This window comes from Ovis aries, chromosome 26 (assembly GCF_016772045.2).
Source record: "Ovis aries strain OAR_USU_Benz2616 breed Rambouillet chromosome 26, ARS-UI_Ramb_v3.0, whole genome shotgun sequence".
Lineage (NCBI taxonomy): Eukaryota > Metazoa > Chordata > Mammalia > Artiodactyla > Bovidae > Ovis > Ovis aries.
Window position 1 is genome coordinate 41,417,893 of NC_056079.1, and position 17,953 is coordinate 41,435,845.

General features: G+C 50.6%; 1 protein-coding gene across 1 annotated transcript in view; it reads right to left on the minus strand.

Moving 5' to 3' along the window:
• Nucleotides 1-17,953, minus strand: part of UBE2E1 (ubiquitin conjugating enzyme E2 E1) — a 68,072-nt gene that overhangs the window by 13,909 nt on the left and 36,210 nt on the right. The window lies entirely within an intron of this gene.

The window sequence follows — 17,953 nt, forward strand, 5'->3', positions numbered from 1 at the left end:
AGCTCATCGCACAATCCACAGACCCCGACACTCTTCCCCCAGGCGTCTGGTTCCCACCACTCTGAATGTGGACCAGGGGCAGCCTGCGGGCCTCCCCAAGCTATCGCCTTTTTAGAGGAGGGGGTCCTGCCCTCCCCCGCTGCCGTCTGACCCCTGCAGAGGCCCTGTGCGGGGGTGGGGGGGGGGAACCTGGGCAGAGACCGCACAGCAGGCGCAGGGCAGGGGAGGGGGACCCCTGTGCAGAGACCGCATGGCAGGCAGGCGCAAGGGGGGGCAGGGAAACCTGGGCAGAAACCACACAGCAGGCGCGGGGCGGGGAGGGGGGGACCGGACCCCTGGGCAGAGGCAGCACGGCAGGCGCGGGAGGTGGGGTGGGGCAGGCAGAGACCGCATGGCAGGCGCGGGGCAGGGGAGGGGGGACCCCTGTGCAGAGACCGCACGGCAGGCACGGGGGGGGGGGGGGGGGGGGGCCTGGGCAGAGACCGCCTGGCAGGTGCGGGGCGGGGCGGGGGGCAGGCAGAGACCACACGGCAGGCGCAGGCGGCCCCGGCAGCCCCGGCGTGCCGCCCGCCCTCGGTCCCCGACGGGTGGTGGCAGGGAGCCTCAGACGACTCCAGCCCCAGACACACTGCGTGGCGGAGGGGGTTTTGTACCGTTTAGGATGTTCCTGTCAGGCAGGGATAAACTGCGGGCACACCCTCCAACAGCTGCCTCACCACCGGCTGACGGCTGGGTGGGCTGTGACCCCGGCGCGGCCGAGGCTCTCGCCTGGTGGGCTCTGGCCAGGAGGTGTCCTTCGTGGACAGCCCTTCCTTCCCTGGCTGACTCCCGCCTCTCCTTCCGTTCCTAACACTACAGAAACAGCTTGCGTTCCAATTCTCGAGGGTCTCCTTCTCGGGAACCAAAGCTGAGACGCCAACGAAGGTACACAGGGAAAGACGTGCCTGTGCCGAGAGCAACGCTGAAGGCCTTTCAGAGGAAGAAGCCGCGAGCAGTCTACCCAGGGCGGCGCAGAGGCCGCACTGGACAGGGCTAGGGGCTCGACTCCGGAAAAACGCTCAAAGCACACAGGCACTTCTCAAAAGAAACCCGTGAGGCCAATAAACAGACTCTCAGTCTTATTTAGACTCAAGGAAATGCAAATTCAACATGAGGCACATTCAACCTGTAAGGGCTGGCAAAGATTCAAATGACTCACAGTCTCCGGTGTTAACTGCAGGAGGAACAGGCGCTCTCCTCCACTGTTGTGAACAGTGAGTTAGCAGTCTGCGATCAGATGCAACATATTTAGGATACCCTCTGACACAGAAATTCTGCTTCTCAGAAATTAACCTAAGGTAATGAATGGACACGTGCACATAGGATATTTATAAGGACCTTATGTATGATAGAAAAATATTTGTAATGAACTAAATTATCACTAGGAGAGAGGATAGAGAGACCACGGTACAACCGTGTAAAGGCACACTCCACAGCTCTTCAACGAGATGAAGCAGGCATCCTGCGTCAGATTTAAAGAAACCCACAGTGCAGTGTTAACTGCAAAAGCAGGTTCTGTAAGGGTATGTAAAGCAATCTCGTTTTTGTAAGACATACCATACAGCCAAACCATAACAGTGGTTATACCTGAAGGATGAGGCAGGGGATTTCCCTTCTCCTTCAAACAGATCTAAATTACTGGGATTTAAAACAATCATGTGTGCAACTTTCGCAATAACCTGTGTTTCCATTTTAGAAAGAGTAGACGAAATGGAATTGAACCCACCGATAAGAGAGAAAGTATCAGAGAAGGTGAGTAATGTGGTGGTCCTGGGTAAACAGGGTTTCTGAGCAGAAAACCAGTAGTTTAAGGGTTTCGGGGATGGGGGTACTCAATCTGGGCTACAGAAGCCCAGTTTTCATAGACTGTGGTTTAGAACAGAGTCACCAAGGGGTGGAGAGGAGATTTTGACAAGTTCATTCCTGTGCCAAAACCCAATTACACTTTCCTTGGGGACCTCCTGACTCGCTGCATCTTTGGGTGACGACGTGAAACGGTCTTTCACAGGAAGTGACTGGCCGCTACCACCTCCGGCCCTGTGATGAGGCCTCCTGACTCTCAACACGGAGCCTGGGGAAGCCTGGGACTCTCCCCCCTCAGCCAGGGGCTCCTTCGCGCTCCCTTCCCCACCCTGCCCCCTGTGTGGAGTGGAGAGAAGGCTCAGTGCCAACCAAGGAAGCTCCAAGAGCAGGAAGCGAATCCTTTTCAAATCAAGGCCAGGGACTGGACAGGCCACTCAGCAGACATGTTAAAAAGGTCAGCTAAGATAATCTGCTCACATCACCGAAATACTTATCTAACACTCAATTCAGCTGAAGAGTCAAAACATGGAAGACCTGGAAGTGGGTAAATTTAATTTTATGTAATGTTATGCCTCAATAAATTAGATAAAGACTTATCCAAGTATTATAAGCAAAATAAAGTTTGAATTCAGTTCCCCAGGATTTATTAGGTATCAGTTTGTTCTGACCTAACATAGGCACATTTAAAATATCGTTCCAAGAACCAACAGAAATCAAAGCAGAACAATACCCAACATTTGCAGCGGAACGTATCATTTCATAAACTTTGAATTCTCTGATCTTCACCTAAACCTTTTGGATCAGGCAAAGTCACATTATCCCCATTTTAAAGATGGGGAAACAGATTCCAGACGTGAAGCAATGTGCCTGAATGACGAAGTCCTAAAGGGGAAAGTCCCAGCTCTGGAAAATGTTACCTAGGCTTTCCTACTAACACGTTTCCTACCATGTATTTTCTTTCTGCTATAATCCATGGAGCTTCTAATGAAATCACCTGCCTCCGGACTCAACCACTTTCATTTAACCACATTCACCAGCCTGCCTGCGCTACCTAATTATCTCATTTCTCTTCCACATTGGGATGGAGGCTGGAATCAAACAAGAACAAGAAACTCTTGTCATCTGCTAAGAGGTGTTATTAAAATTTCTTAAAAAACTGATTCACTTTACTTGCAGAAATGAATTAACTGAAAATGCATACACCCCACACAGCGCATACTTAGTGAGAAGGACAGGGGGTTTTGCTAACAATGTGACAACTCAAAAAATGGTAAGAATCCCCAGTTTAATGAAAACCGAAGATGGTTTTGAGAAATGAGCATCAGTTCAACCGGGTAACAGTCTAAATGTTATGCTCCTCAACTGCAAAGAGAAAAAAGAAACACAATTCTTCAGGTGGAAATAGAAAAAAACAACCCCAAAACTAAAAAGCAGGTGTGTTAGAACATGACACCTATTTCTGCAGCTGAGAAGCGAGTTGGGTCCCAGGAGGTCAGATCCACTCTGGCTTCCGGTGGCCCCGGGGGGCTGGCAAGCGCTGAACTGACCTGTGATGAAACGCAGGGCAGCCCTGCCTGGGGCACAATATCCGCCCTGCGCAGCGCTCTGGGAAGCCGGGCCTCTAAGGCCTTCTGTCCCCTCCGTCTCCATCGCCACGCGGAGCCACCAGGAAATCACAGGTCAGGAGGTGAGCGGAGCTATGTACTGCACCGGGGAGTCGCCGGCTTCTTTCTCAGGGGGAACAGGGGACGGCTGCCGCTGTCTGCACAGGGCTGAGAGACTGAACAGACGGGGCTGGGGGGCCTCCGGCGCCTCTCTCGCTGCCCAGCCTCATCGCCAGGTCCGTCCTGCCGTGCACACGCCCTCCCGGCTGAGCACAGAGGCAGCAGCTTCCTCAGGCTCAGGAGCTGCAGCAGCTGCTGCGGAGGCCCAGGCGTGGCGTCCACATGTGACGTTTCACAGCCGCCAGAGGCGCGCGGCCAGCGCTGGGGCAGGCGACAGATACCCAGGGCTCTCCCCCAGGACCACGGGCCAGCCACCATTCTGGCTCCCAAATCGCCACAAGCCGCACACACACACACACCTCAGGCTAACATCAGTCGCCTCCGAAGGACTCTGATCGTTCAACACTGAGGCACATTCTCCCCGAACAGAAAAGGGTCCTAACAAAAATGGCGGCTGGTGACTTGCAACTGTACATGGGATAAACTTTCAGAAAACTACTGAAGGACATGCCTATTCAGGATAAAGTTTTAGAGAAAAGATCAAAAGGCAAGAGAAGTTCTGATGACGAGCACAGGAGACGCCTGCCGCAGGCCCAAGGCTCAGAGCACAAGGCAGCCGAGAGCCCAGTGTGCGGCTGGAGAGGAGGCTAAAAGAGAGACAGACGCGAAAAATGAAGGAGACAGTTTCAATTTTCTCACTTTTCAGGAAAAACAGAAAACCCAAACCTAACGTGAACACTGGACCACAGGACGGAAACAACCGTCTGGGAGCGCGGGCACGGAGACGGCAGTGTGAGCGCGGGCACCGGGAAGGCAGTGTGGGCGGGGACGGCGGTGTGAGCGCGGGCGCCAGAGGCTGCTCCTCCTCCAGGCACCACCTGCCTAAGAGTAAGTGGTGTCCCAAACAGCCAAATCTACAAAGATGGAACAAACAGGAGAGCAGACGACACCAAGGGGGAGCTGGGAGGCGAGCAGACCAGCGGTCAAGGATGTGCCGTCCAGGATGATCCCTACGCGGCCACCACAAGAGGGTTCATACCGCGCCCAGCGACCCCAGAGAGGCAGGCCATCAGACCACGTCCACTCCCTGAAGACCCGGAGTCTGCGCCTGGGGCAGTGCCAGGCGAGGCGGGAAGGGCTGGCTGAGAGTGCACCCACGGGAGCCCCATCCCAGGGCCATCTGTGCCCGGACAGTCACCCCACAGGGTCAGGCCACGTGTGCCCAGCACCCGAGACCAAGGCTCAGCCAACCCGCGGGGCAGGAGCCCCACTCTCCCCGTGCCTCTGAGTCAGAAGAGAACCGGGCCTGGACCGTGGCCTCCAGAGCCCAGCAGCCCCCTCACCACAGAACAAGCGCGTACTCTTCTGGGCTGCTGACACACCAGAGAGAAACCCCACCAGCTGGGGGTTTGCATTCTGGAGAGGTTAAAACTGAGGGTGCTCTAAAGCCGGGTCCTAGCCTAGCCGACAGCACCCGCACGCCCTGGGCACCCCCAACACCCAAGCCTTCCTCCCTGGCACCAGGGGAGCACGGATGGTCCAGGAGGACCCCTGATCAGTGACCCCAGGGCTTGCCCGAGGAACTATGACCGAGGGGTAGGCTCCTCCAACACAGCCAACAAACAGCAAGACAGACGGGAAGAGGGCCAACCAGAGAACACGAAGATCACAGGGAAGCCCAGAGTAAGCTCACCATCAACATCCAGAGACACAGAAGAGGCCGCACCCAGCAAAGAGGAACATGGCTCAGACGCCGCTGCTGGGAGAAGACCGGGCGGTGGGGGGGGGGTGGGGGGGGGCACACACGGGTCACGGTGGTCAGGCAGCATGGACCTCAACGGGCAGCAGGGCGACCGCAGGCACCAGCCCCGCATGCCTGAGAGCCGCTGGGAGAGCAACCTCCGAAGGCTCTCAGCCCGCTCTGTACGGCGGCGGACGCTACCTAAACCCAGCGTGGGGACCATCACGCAGTGGACACGTCTACCTGTCCAAGCTGGAGGCCTGGGTTCCATCCCTGCTGGGGAAGATCCCCTGGAGAAGGAAACGGCAACCAGCTCTAGTCTTCTTTGCCCAGAGAATATCCGTGGACAGAGGAACCTGGTGGGCTACAGTCCACAGGGTTGCAAAGAGACTCGATTTACCAACTAAACAGCAACCTAAAAACAGGGAGATAAACAGCAAAACAACTAACTCAAAAAAGCGCGGGTAGCTGCCTCTGGGGGCTCCGAGCAGCGAGGAGTCTGCCTGCCTAGGCAGGAGACCCGGGTCTGACCCCTGGTGGGGGAGACCCTGGAGGAGGCACGGCAACCCACCCCAGCGTTCTTGCCTGTGAATCTCATGGACAGAGGAGCCCCGAGGGCTGTAGTCCACGGGCTCACCCGGAGACGACAGGACCGAGCCCGTAGGCAGGTGCCTCTGCAGAGCAAAACGTGGGGAAAGTTGCGGGAACAGTCGTTCCTTTGAAACAAACCTTAAAGAAATATTAGATCCTTTAAACTACGCTGGTGTATAATTGTTTTTTTTTTTAATTAAGGGAACTAATTTATTTGTATTTTTCTGAAAACATTAGGAACTATCAAAAAACAAAGCTGAATATCTGGCCATATCAAAAGCAAAATACAAGTAAAAACAACATTCAGAAATCATATTTAATCATAGAGAAATGTTTTAAAGTATCAAATTTAACACATTCCTCCATAAAGCAAAACAAGTTTACTAAACCACCACACTGAAGTGGAGTTTAACTGATTTTTTAAAATAAAAATTGAAAGAGAAAAAGCACTCCATTTCCAACCTGGAATCCCATCATATATAAAATAATATGCTCAAAAAAAAATAATATGCTCAAAAGTTAGTGGAAATAAACAATCGGTAAACTTGAAAATAAATCTTTCAATGAATGAACTCAGATTCCAACAGAACACAGTCCTGCCTTGTACTTGCAAAAGCTTTTGTCACACTTCAGTTCAGCTCAGTCGCTCAGTCGTGTCCAACTCTTTGCAACCCCATGAATCGCAGCACGCCAGGCCTCCCTGTCCATCACCAACTCCCGTAGTTCACTCAGACTCGCGTCCATTGAGTCCATGATGCCATCCAGCCATCTCATCCTCAGTCGTCCCCTTCTCCTCCTGCCCCCAACCCCTCCCAGCATCAGAGTCTTTTCCAATGAGTCAACTCTTCGCATGAGGTGGCCAAAGTACTAGAGCTTCAGCTTTAGCATCATCCCTTCCAATGAACACTCAGGACTGATCTCCTTCAGAATGGACTGGTTGGATCTCCTTGCAGTCCAAGGGACTCTCAAGAGTCTTCTCCAACACCACAGTTCAAAAGCATCAATTCTCTGGCGCTCAGCCTTCTTCACAGTCCAACTCTCACATCCATACGTGACGACAGGAAAAGCCATAGCTTTGACTAGATGGACCTTAGTCGGCAAAGTAATGTCTCTGCTTTTGAATACACTATCTAGGTTGGTCATAACTTTTCTTCCAAGGAATAAGCGTCTTTTCATTTCATGGCTGCAATCACCATCTGCAGTGATTTTGGAGCCCCCCAAAATGAAGTCTGACACTGTTTCCACTGTTTCCCCATCTATTTCCCATGAAGTGATGGGACCGGATGCCATGATCTTAGTTTTCTGAATGTTGAGCTTTAAGCCAACTTTTTCACTCTCCACTTTCACTTTCATCAAGAGGGCCTTACCAAATACAAATATAAAAGGGGATTAAAACAAACTACTAAACAAAACCTTTATATAGAGTAGCAGCTTTCACAGAATAACACGAACCTAGTTCCATACAACTGTATACATACAGCCAATTTTATTCCCAGAGTCCCAGAGTCTTGCACTATCAAAATAAAAGTATCTTTGTCTTGGAAAAAGTCTGATGAAGGCACCAAAATCCTATTATTCACGTTCCTCCAATGATACTCAGAATGTTCTTATCGTCCTTTCAAAATAACTTCAACTTATTAAGAGTTAACATTCTAAAAATATATAAGCAAGTGCCAGCCTCATCTGCATTAGCAAGGTCCTTTCTATTCACATAGCATGGGCTGGGCTTTCATTCACCTCTGACTCTTCGCAACCCCATGGACTGTAGCCCACCAGGCTCCCCAGTCCACAGAATTCTCCAGGCAAGAATACTGGAGTGGTTTGCCATTTCCTTCTCCATGGTGTATAGTTTTAATGAAAACAAAAACCAAGCAAAGATGGAAAGAGAAAACAAAGCTAACGTTTTAAAACCATGTGACACAAGCCTGTCTTTGCCAATCCAGCTCCTCCAAGTACAAGACAGCGTGTGTCAGCTGTTTCTCCAAGGGGTCACCCACTGAGCTCCCAGAAAACAGGCGTGAGACGCTGGCCCAAGAGCGTGCACTGTAGCGTGGTGCACACTGCGCCGCTTTGGTGCCGCACAAACTGGCTACGGAGCGCGAGCCGGAGCAGACGTGGAGCAGAAGCTCGTCCCGGAGTAAAACGGGAAGGCTGTAGTGACGCGCCATCCAAGTCGTGTCTGGAGGGCCAACAGGCTTTTTCCAGGGGAAGGGGTGACTGAACACAGATGCGATGTGCGTGTGATGGGCGTCTCCTGCAGGAATATAGCTGAAAATGTAACTGGAGAAACAAGGAGAAGAGGTCACAGAGAACCTTACATGCCTAGGAGCTGTTTAGACTTTAATGGCTTTGTACTACCTACCGGAGTGCAGTGAAGACACAGGCACAGTTTTAAGAAGTGGAAAACCTCAAACAGGGAAAACATCAACCCACTCAGAAGCTGGAAGCCACACCTTCAACCTTCAGTGAACAGAGCAGCGCGCCTAGTCAAGAGGCGATGGGACCGAACCACCTGGATTAGGGCAGGCACAGGGAGGACAGCACTGTCCTGGGAAAGTCACAGCCACTTCATGGCAGCAACCCCAAAGGGTCAGCAGTGAAGCAGAGAGCCTCGGATACACCAACATCCACAATCACAGACCCAAGCTGTCCCCCCAGCGTGCCCAGGCTCTTCCAGCACAAACCCCAAGCGCCTGCCCCAGCACTGCCCAGGCACATGCAGGCGCATCATTACTTTATCTGCAAAAAAATGAAACGCTGAGCTTATGTATATAATCTAGCATGCTTCAGACAGTAACATTTCAGAAAACTATATACCCTGATTTTAGCTCAGAAAATGTCATTAGGTATATGCTTGATTTGTTTGCTATTTATGCAATAGTTATAAACTTGTTATTTTCTGTGTTTATTTCAAGAAGTTAAAAATATCAGGTTTTGATTCATGTTGACATTTGACAAAACAGCAAGATTCTGTAAAACAATTATCCTTCAATTAAAAATAAATTAATTTTAAAAAACACATCAGGTTTAACATTTTTTTAGAAAAATACTTATTTAAATGGGTTTATGCCTTACAGCAGGTAAAGCAATACTGGAAGGAAACACTTTTGAGCAAAATGGATCCTTTTAATCAGTTTATCTGGCAGCATGGTTTGGCTGGACTGGGCCTTGATGAAGAACCAAGACAGCAGGTGTAGGAGACCCACAGACAGGCACAGTCCACACCACGTATGCAGAGACACCACGGAGGCTCCGCCGCGCAGCGACCCACGCGCCCCGGCGGCTGGGAAAGTGGAGGCAGTCAGGGCGCTCGGCTGGCTCAGCCAGGGCGAGGTGCAGTGGCAGCCCCGGAGCACCAAGCTGCCCTCAGAAACTCGACCAGGACGGCCGCTGGGGCCGCTGGAGTGGAGGGCGCCCGAGCCTGCGCCACCAGAGCCACCCTCCTCCCTCTTCAGGGGACGGCACGCCCGAGCAGAGCCCGCTCAGAGGCCGCGGCCTAGGAGGGTGGCTGACTTCTCCGGGAGGAAGGAGAGTTTAGCGGCAGCAGGGGCTGCTCAGCACGGGGCAGGGGAGCCTGACAAGATAAACCCCAGTGTGCTCACATATCAGCCACTTAGAAACTACCTATTTAGACAGGCGTATCTGTTCAAAATTCTTACAAGATTCACAAAAGTGTCAGAGTGGGGGCCTGCTCCCATGACAGTGCCAGCCAAGAGAAGGGCCAAGAACCAATAATTAAAACACAAGGCTGGGCCTCCGCGGGGGCCAGGGCTGAGGACCCCGCGCTCCCACCGCAGGGGGCACAGGCTCCAGCCTCGGTCCTGGTCGGGGAATGAAGATCCCACAAGCTGCGAGGCACAGCCAAAGGAAAAAAATCCTGTTCAAACTTCCCCTGAGAAAGAAAAACAACTCTTTGGACAAAGGCTGAGACAGTCCCCCGCAAGCTACAGTGCAGCGCTCTCCTCTCCTTAGTGCCAACTTCTGATCCTGCCCTCCCCACACTCACCCTCCTGCCCGAGATGCAACCCTGCCTCCTAAACCCTCTTAAAGGTGAGCAACGGCCTGCCAGTCTCAAAACTTAAGGGTGCGTCTCACTTTCTTCCTCTTGCCCATCACAACGTGATTTTTCTGTTCTCCTCTGACCTCTGAACTCCCCGCCGCCCTTTCCAAAGCCCTGTCCCTGCTAATCTGTGGGGGCCCTGGGGCCCAGCCAGCAGGAGCTCCTGGGCAATGGTCTAATAAATTGGCGGTGCGCCTCGGGAAGGGCTTGCATCTATGAGGTGCAGAGCGGCTTCAGTGGGCATCAACGGAAAGAGAAGGGAGAAGGCAGCTCAGAATCTGGTACAAACTCAGTTAAGAAGCCCAGCCTGCCGTCCTACAACAGCGAGCCAGCGGGCCTTGGTGACGCACCGGAAACACCTCCTGCAGGCGGCGGTGGTCACACTGTACCCCAAGAGGAGAGGAGGCGTCACTGTTCTAAGTGATTTACTTCCCTGAAATCTGTCTCAAGAAAGGGTTACGCTGCTTTCAAAAGCTTCACAAATACACTTCACAGTACGATACAACCAAACACACAAGGAATCTGAAAATCAGAACCGCCTGCGAATCCCAGTTCAGCCCTCATCTGGAGGGTGTGGCTGATGACACGGGCCTGAACTGAGCCTTGAGGAGAAAAGGAAAACTATATCAAGGGGCTCTGGGCCTTTAAGCACACCCGAACCCACACAAGTATTTAAAAAGCAGTAAGTGATCAAATTTCCACAGAAATACTGGCTGCTTACTTGCTTACCTGAGTATCAGTAACGGCTGCCATAAAAATCTAAAGCTACATTTTGGCTTCCCAATAATCAAGTTAATCTTTTCACTTCAAAGGTCAAAATTATAGTAAAATCCCGCATAATTCATGAAGGCATTATATTGAAATCAAATAAATAAAAGCTACCTTCAGTTCAGTCACTCAGTCGTGTCTGACTCTTTGCGACCCCAAAATTGCAGCACGCCAGGCCTCCCTGTCCATCACCAACTCCCCGAATTTACTCAAACTCAAGTCCATCACGTTGGTGATGCCATCCAGCCATCTCATCCTGTCGTCCCCTTCTCCTCCTGCCCCCAACCCCTCCCAGCATCAGGGTCTTTTCCAATGAGTCAGCTCTTCGCGTGAGGTGGCCAAGGTATTGGAGTTTCAGCTTTAGCATCAGTCCTTCCAATGAACACCCAGGACTGATCTCCTTTAGGATGGACTGGCTGGATCTCCTTGCAGTCCAAGGGACTCTCAAGAGTCTTCTCCAACACCACAGTTCAAAAGCATCAATTCTTTGGCACTCAGCTTTCTTTATAGTCCAACTCTCACATCCATATATGACCACAGGAAAAACCATAGCCTTGACTACCTCACATTGATTATTAAGATATGCACCAATTCAATAAAATTTAAAATAAGACTAAGTAGTAAGAACATGGAACTGAGTCCTACAGAGAGGGCTACATATCACACCCTTTAGCTACCCAAACACAGAAAAGGAGATGGTTCAGAGATCGACCTTTTTAAGCCCAAAGACTACTTTAAGCATGTTTGATTTTTACCAACACATAATGATCCTGTGAAAGTGCTGCATTCAATATGCCAGCAAATTTGGAAAACTCAGCAGTGCCTACAGGACTGGAAAGGTCAGTTTTCATTCGAATCCCAAAGAAAGGCAATGCCAAAGAATGTCCAAACTACTGCACAACTGCACTAATCTCACACACTAGTAAAGCAATGCTCAAAATTTTCTAAGACCGGCTTCAACAGTACGTGAACCGTGAACTTCCAGATGTTCAAGCTAGATTTAGAAAACGCAGAGGAACCAGAGATCAAATTGCCAACATCTGATGGATTATCGAAAAAGCGAAAGCTCCAGAAAAAAATCTACTTCTGCTTTACTGACTATGCCAAAGCCTTTGACTGGATCACAACAAACTGGAAAATTCTTCAAGACACGCGAATACTAGACCACCTTACCTGCCTCCTGAGAAATCTGTATGCAAGTCAAGAATCAACAGCTAGAACTGGACATGGAACAACAGACTGGTTCCAAACTGGGAAAGGAGTACGTCAAGGCTGTATATTGTCACTCTGCTTATTTAACTTATATGCAGAGTACATCATGAGAAACGCTGGGCTGATGAAGTACAAAGTGGAACCAAGATTTCTGGGAGAAATATGAATAACCTCAGCTACGCAGATGACACCGCCCTTATAGCAGAAAGCCAAGAACTAAAGAGGCTGTTCATGAAAGTGAAAGAGGAGAGTGAAAAAGTTGGCTTGAAACTCAACATTCAGAAAACTAAGATCATGGCATTTGGTCCTGTCACTTCATGGCAAATAGATGGGGAAACAATGGAAACAGTGAGAGACTTTATTTTCTCGGGCTCCAAAATCACTGCAGATAGTGACTGCAGCCATGAAATTAAAAGACGCAAAGAATTACATAAATAAATAAATAAATAAATAAATAAAAGATGCTTACTCCTTGGAAGGAAAGCCATGACCAACCTAGACAGCATATTCAAAAGCAGAGACATTACTTTGTCCACAAAGGTCCGTCTAGTCAAAGCTACGGTTTTCCAGTGGTCATGCGTGGATGTGAGAGTTGAACCATAAAGAAAGCTGAGCACCGAAGAATTGATGCTTTTGAACTGTGGTGTTGGAGAAGACTCCTGAGAGTCCCTTGGACTGCAAGGAGATCCCACCAGTCCTTCCTAAAGAAAATCAGTCATGAATATTCATTGCAAGGACTGATGCTCAAGCTCCAATACTTTGGCCACCTGATGGGAAGAACTGACTCATTGGAAAAGACCCTGATGCTGGGAAAGATTGAAAGCAGGAGGAGAAGGGGACGACAGAGGATGAGATGGTTGGATGGCATCACCGACTCAATGGACATGGGTTTGAGTAAACTCCGGGAGTTGGTGATGGACAGGGAGGCCTGGTGTGCTACAGTCCATGGTGTCGCAAAGAGTCAGACACAACTGAGCGACTGAACTGAATGAACGCTCCAATCATGCACTAGCTACATATCCCCGATAACTGCTCTGTGAATCTGTAAGTTGAAAGAGAGTATTCCTCATTTTAATTTCAAGCTATTATCTCACAAAATAATTAAAGTAGTAAAAATTACACTCAAAAACTCTAACCTGTTCAGCGAACACTGCTTTCATAAATGTGAAGCATCTATCAAGCATTTAACTCTCACATAAAATACCATCAAGAGGTTGCTCAAATGAACAATTAACCCATACATTCATTAAAAGCAGATACTTAAAAGATGTACTTCTCAGTTTATTCTCATTTAACCTTGGGACTTAACTCAGTCTTCCACAAAAGCAGTATCACAAGTCTAGGTATTTAACAGGATTCGTAGCTTTTGAAAAAGCCACCAGCACACACACGGTTACAGTTCCTCTGCGGCGACTCTGCTGTTCAGTCGCTTAAGTCATGTCCAGCTCTTTGTGACCCCATGGACTGTGGCCCACCGTGGGGTTCTCCAGGCAAGGATACTGGAGCGGGCTGCCATTTCCTTCTCCATGGCATCTTCCGGACCTAGGGGTCAAACCCACGGCTCTCGCTTCTGCTTCATACTATGGGGAAGAACTGAATAGTTTTAACAGAGCCTCCAAGTCCTAAAATAATCACCATTTATTTGAATCTTTACTTTAAGTTTTGCCACCACTGCGCTGAGGCTTTCAGAAAAAAGGCAGATCCTTTCCACTCCACATACTGAGACACAGGAAGGGAGACATGGCGAAGAGAGGAATACGCCTTTTAAACAGCCACCACAAGCAATTCTGCTGCAGACCGTGCATTATTCGGAAGGCTGATCTGGACTGTTCCTCCTCAGGTGCTCAGAGCCGCGCAGGACGGCAGGACTGAGCCCCCTGCTGCGCACCGGGCCGCACTCCGCCACCCGGCCCTCCCCCAAGGGTCCTGCCGGGCACCCCACCTGTCATCGGAGCCTGAGGCAAAGAGCGGTCCACGACCCCGAACATTTTAATTCCATGTGATAAACTTATTTCATTTCACCTTAAGGTCTGTTGCTTTTGAACATGTGCTGAAAAGGTGCTTCCTGGCCTGCGGGTCACCCGTTCTCCCCTGGCTCTGCAGTTCAGCTTCCCAGCGCAGGCCTTTAATCCACCCAGAGCTCTTCACACATGGTGCTGGGTAGGAGCCCACTTTTATTTGCCTCCACAGGGTGAGTCAGTCTCCCCCACATCATCTATCAGACCAATCCACTGTTTCTCCCACTGTTTTCCTCTGTCGCTGTAACATATATTAAAATGCTATATACACACGGCTCTTCTACTTATTTATTGATTTTCTGGCTGTACCATGTGGCATGCAGGACCTTAAGTTTCTGCTGCTGCTGCTAAGTCGCTTCAGTGTCTGACCAGGGACCAAACCTGTGCTCCCTGCACTGAAGCGCGGAGTCTTAACTACTGGGCCACCAGCGAAGTTCCCGCCCGTCTCTCTCTCTCTAAGCACCCTAAATCTGCTTCATTTCCTTACCTTACCGCACGGCCAGGGCAATAAAACAGTTTAATACTGGGGCATGCCTTCACCTCTGGCAAAACAACAATTCCTGCCCTCCACCCAACATCTTTTTTTTTCCTAAGACTGACCTAGCTGCCTGGATATAGTTCCCATGTGTAAGTTTACAGTAAGTTCACAGGGTTGCCTTACGATATTTGAGACAGACTTAAAACTTATAATGGGGAAGAACAGATATAAGAGATATACTGTATCATAAAGTTAACAGTGGTCAGAGAGAAAACATTTGCCAAGTCTGGAACAAAGCTTTAATATCTAAGGTATCAAAGAGCACTTCAGTAGGAAAGTGGACAAATGCTGGTCAGACAGCATACGGCACAGGACACACAGGAATCTGACGAGGATGGGCCAAGAGGCCAACAAGCGGCCTAACCCCAGAAACACACGCCAAGCTGCAGACACCACCTTCTGCTTGCAGACTGGCAAAATCCAGAACCCCAGCACTGCCACAGGGACGTGTGGGCGTGCAGACCCCCACGCCCTGCGCCAGGGGCGTGGAGAGGGCTTAGCCGTTCTGCAGTACTCCTGGCACAACTGAAATTTAAGCGACCCCCACGACCCCCACAGTCTCGCTCAACTCTTACAGAGGCCATCGGCAGGCAGACACGTACTGGAACGCTGGCGGGGCTCGGCCGGTCATGACGGAGCTGCAGGGAGGCTGCGCCTGTGCAGGCAGAGGGGGCATGCCCCAAGGTGGAGCGCCACGCAGCAGACCAAGTCAAGGACTAGAGCTGAAAGCACTCCAGAAAGATGGAGGGAGGGGCATTTACGCAAGCAAGAGCTATAAAGAAACTGAGCACCTGGTTAAGAGCACGCACTGATGACAGTGAGACGCCAGGATGGGCGCTCTGGGCGTCAACAGAGGGGAAACTGGGGCTAAGACAAGCGAGAAGGGAAGAGGGGAAAAGGAGCCTAGTTTACACAAACTCCTGACTTCGGGGGGCATTGGGAGTAGAGGGAATGCTCACGCACACCACACTGGCTACTGCAGCAGAGCCCGGAGGGCCCGCCCAAGCACAGCACACGCGCTCACACGCAGCCCGGGCGATGTCTTCGCGCGCTCCAGTTTACATCTGAAAGACCTTTGATGGAGGAGTCTGAGCACAAGAAATCATAAAGGAAAAAAAAGAAGAAGAAGAGATCATAAAAAGGGCAACAACATCGAAAGGACACCTCACACTGGCACTGGAACAGCCAGCAGGCAGCGTGAGGACGGCAGCCCCGCTAAGCTGGGCAAACGCACGACACCACGGAGAGCGAAGGGACGCACGACACCACGGACGAGCGAAGGGAACGTGGAGGGGCAGCCGGGGAAGTGGCGTCTGACACGTGTCGCTGCTCGGTTCCAATGTTCGGCTGAAAGCACTACCTCCAGAGGGCAGTCCAGGATGGTCGGACACGGATTCTGAGACTCACCTGGGTGCGCCGCTGTTCTAGCTGCCACAGTTATTAGAGATGGCCACAGCACAGAGGACACGCGGGGGGCTAATGCCACGGACGCTCTGGGGGCACGGAGAGGTGCGAGACGAGGCAGGGAGTGAATAGCTACAGCTCTCATTTACTCAATAAAAGCTAAGTTCATGTGCCATTATATTCTACTTTAACAGCAGAAGGCACTGAAAGATTTAAGGAATCTCTGCAAACAGAGAACTGAGAAGACCTGCAGTGTCTTGACGTGAATGGTGCTCCACAGAGGCGTGCGGTCCAGTGCCCTGACGTTCCTGCAGTAGCAGCAAGCACCACGAAACGTGCAGTGCCAGTCAGTAAACATCCCACATCCACTGCGTGGTAGGCAGGCTGTCCTGGTGGCTCAGTGGTAAAGAATGCGCCTGCAATGCCAGAGACCCAGGTCCCATCCCTGGTCGGGAAGATCCCCTGGAGGATGAGGGCATGGGAACCCACTCCAGTATTCTTGCCTGGAGAATCCCATGGACAGAGAAGCCTGGCGGGCTACAGTCCACAGGGTCACAAGAGCCAGACACGATGGAGCGACTCAGCACGCGCACACGCGCTCGACAGCCTGTTAGGGATCACAGCTGACAAGACTGGCATTAGCCTCACAAGTCCACAGACTAAGTCACAGTGTCATGAAAAGCCCTCTGGTCCCTCTCCCCGCCCGCAACAAAGCCTCCCCTGAGGTGACAGAAAGAAAGTCAATTTCCATCTCAGAAATCTGAAGAAAGTTGTCCTCAAAGCCAGAGAAAGAGCTTCATGCCGTACTCTACATTTTAATAAAACAGCTTGAAATCTAGACATTCACGCACAGCACACATACCATGGCATACAAGAGCAGTAAGCATCGTGTCGCGTGTTTATATTACTGGACATACACCACGTCGCACTAATGCACGGTACACTTTACCGCTGATTTACTGCGAGCACAGCATCAGAAGGGCTGTTCAGTAAAACAAGCCCCTGCTCTCCTCAGAGGTCGCAACTACCAAGTATGGGAAACGAAAGTTTCGAGCACCCATCCCAGAAGCGTAAGCTGTAGGCGTCTGTCCCATTCAGCCCTCTGCGGTATGGGATCTTCCTTCCCTCAAAAAGTATAAATCTTACACATGACTTTAAGAACCAAAATTCTGAAAATGTAAACTATATACAATGGAATATACTACTCAGCCATCAAAAGCATGAAATAATGCCATCTGCAGCAACATCGACGGACCGAGCGGCAATCACACTGAGTGAGGTCAGTCAGACAGAGAAGCAGATATACTTTATGACATCCCTTACATGCAGAATTTAAAGAGACGTGGAACAAACGAGCTTATTCTCAAAACAGAAACAGACTGACAGGCTTGGAGAAATTTACGGTCGCCAGATCAGGGGGGCATGGGAGAAGGACAGTCAGGGAGGCTGGACGGACACACACACACTGCTGTGTCCACAATGGATCGCCAGCAAGGACCCACTCTACGCACAGGGGACTCTGCTCACTGTTGGGCGGCAGCCTGGATGGGAGGGAGTTGGGGAGAGAATGGATACACGCATGTGAATAGCTGAGTCCCTTCACTGTTCACCTGAAACTATCCTAACACTAACCAGCTATACTCCAGCATAAAATGAAAAGTTCGAAATACAAGTAAAAATATACTTACAGTTTTTTCAAGTTCGTCATAAAAACTGCTATTCACCTCAAACCAACAAAAACCCCCAATGAGCCATAAAAGGTGACCACAAAAGGAAATCCAGAATGAGCTCCCAAAAGGAGCGCGGATTCATTTTCTCACCTGATCCTAGAAACACAGAGCCTAGAACATCTGAGATCTACCGTCTGTTACAGCCAGACTGTTACAGTCACACCCTCCTCACTTCTATCTAGTTACCCGTTCCAAGGTGAACTAACCTTCTGGTCCAGTGTAACAATCTCGAGAGTAACCACAGCATGAAGTCGTCCTTTTTGCCCCGACAGCAGCTCCCCCTCAAAATGCCCTCAGCCCTCTCCTACCAGAACCCCAAACCACC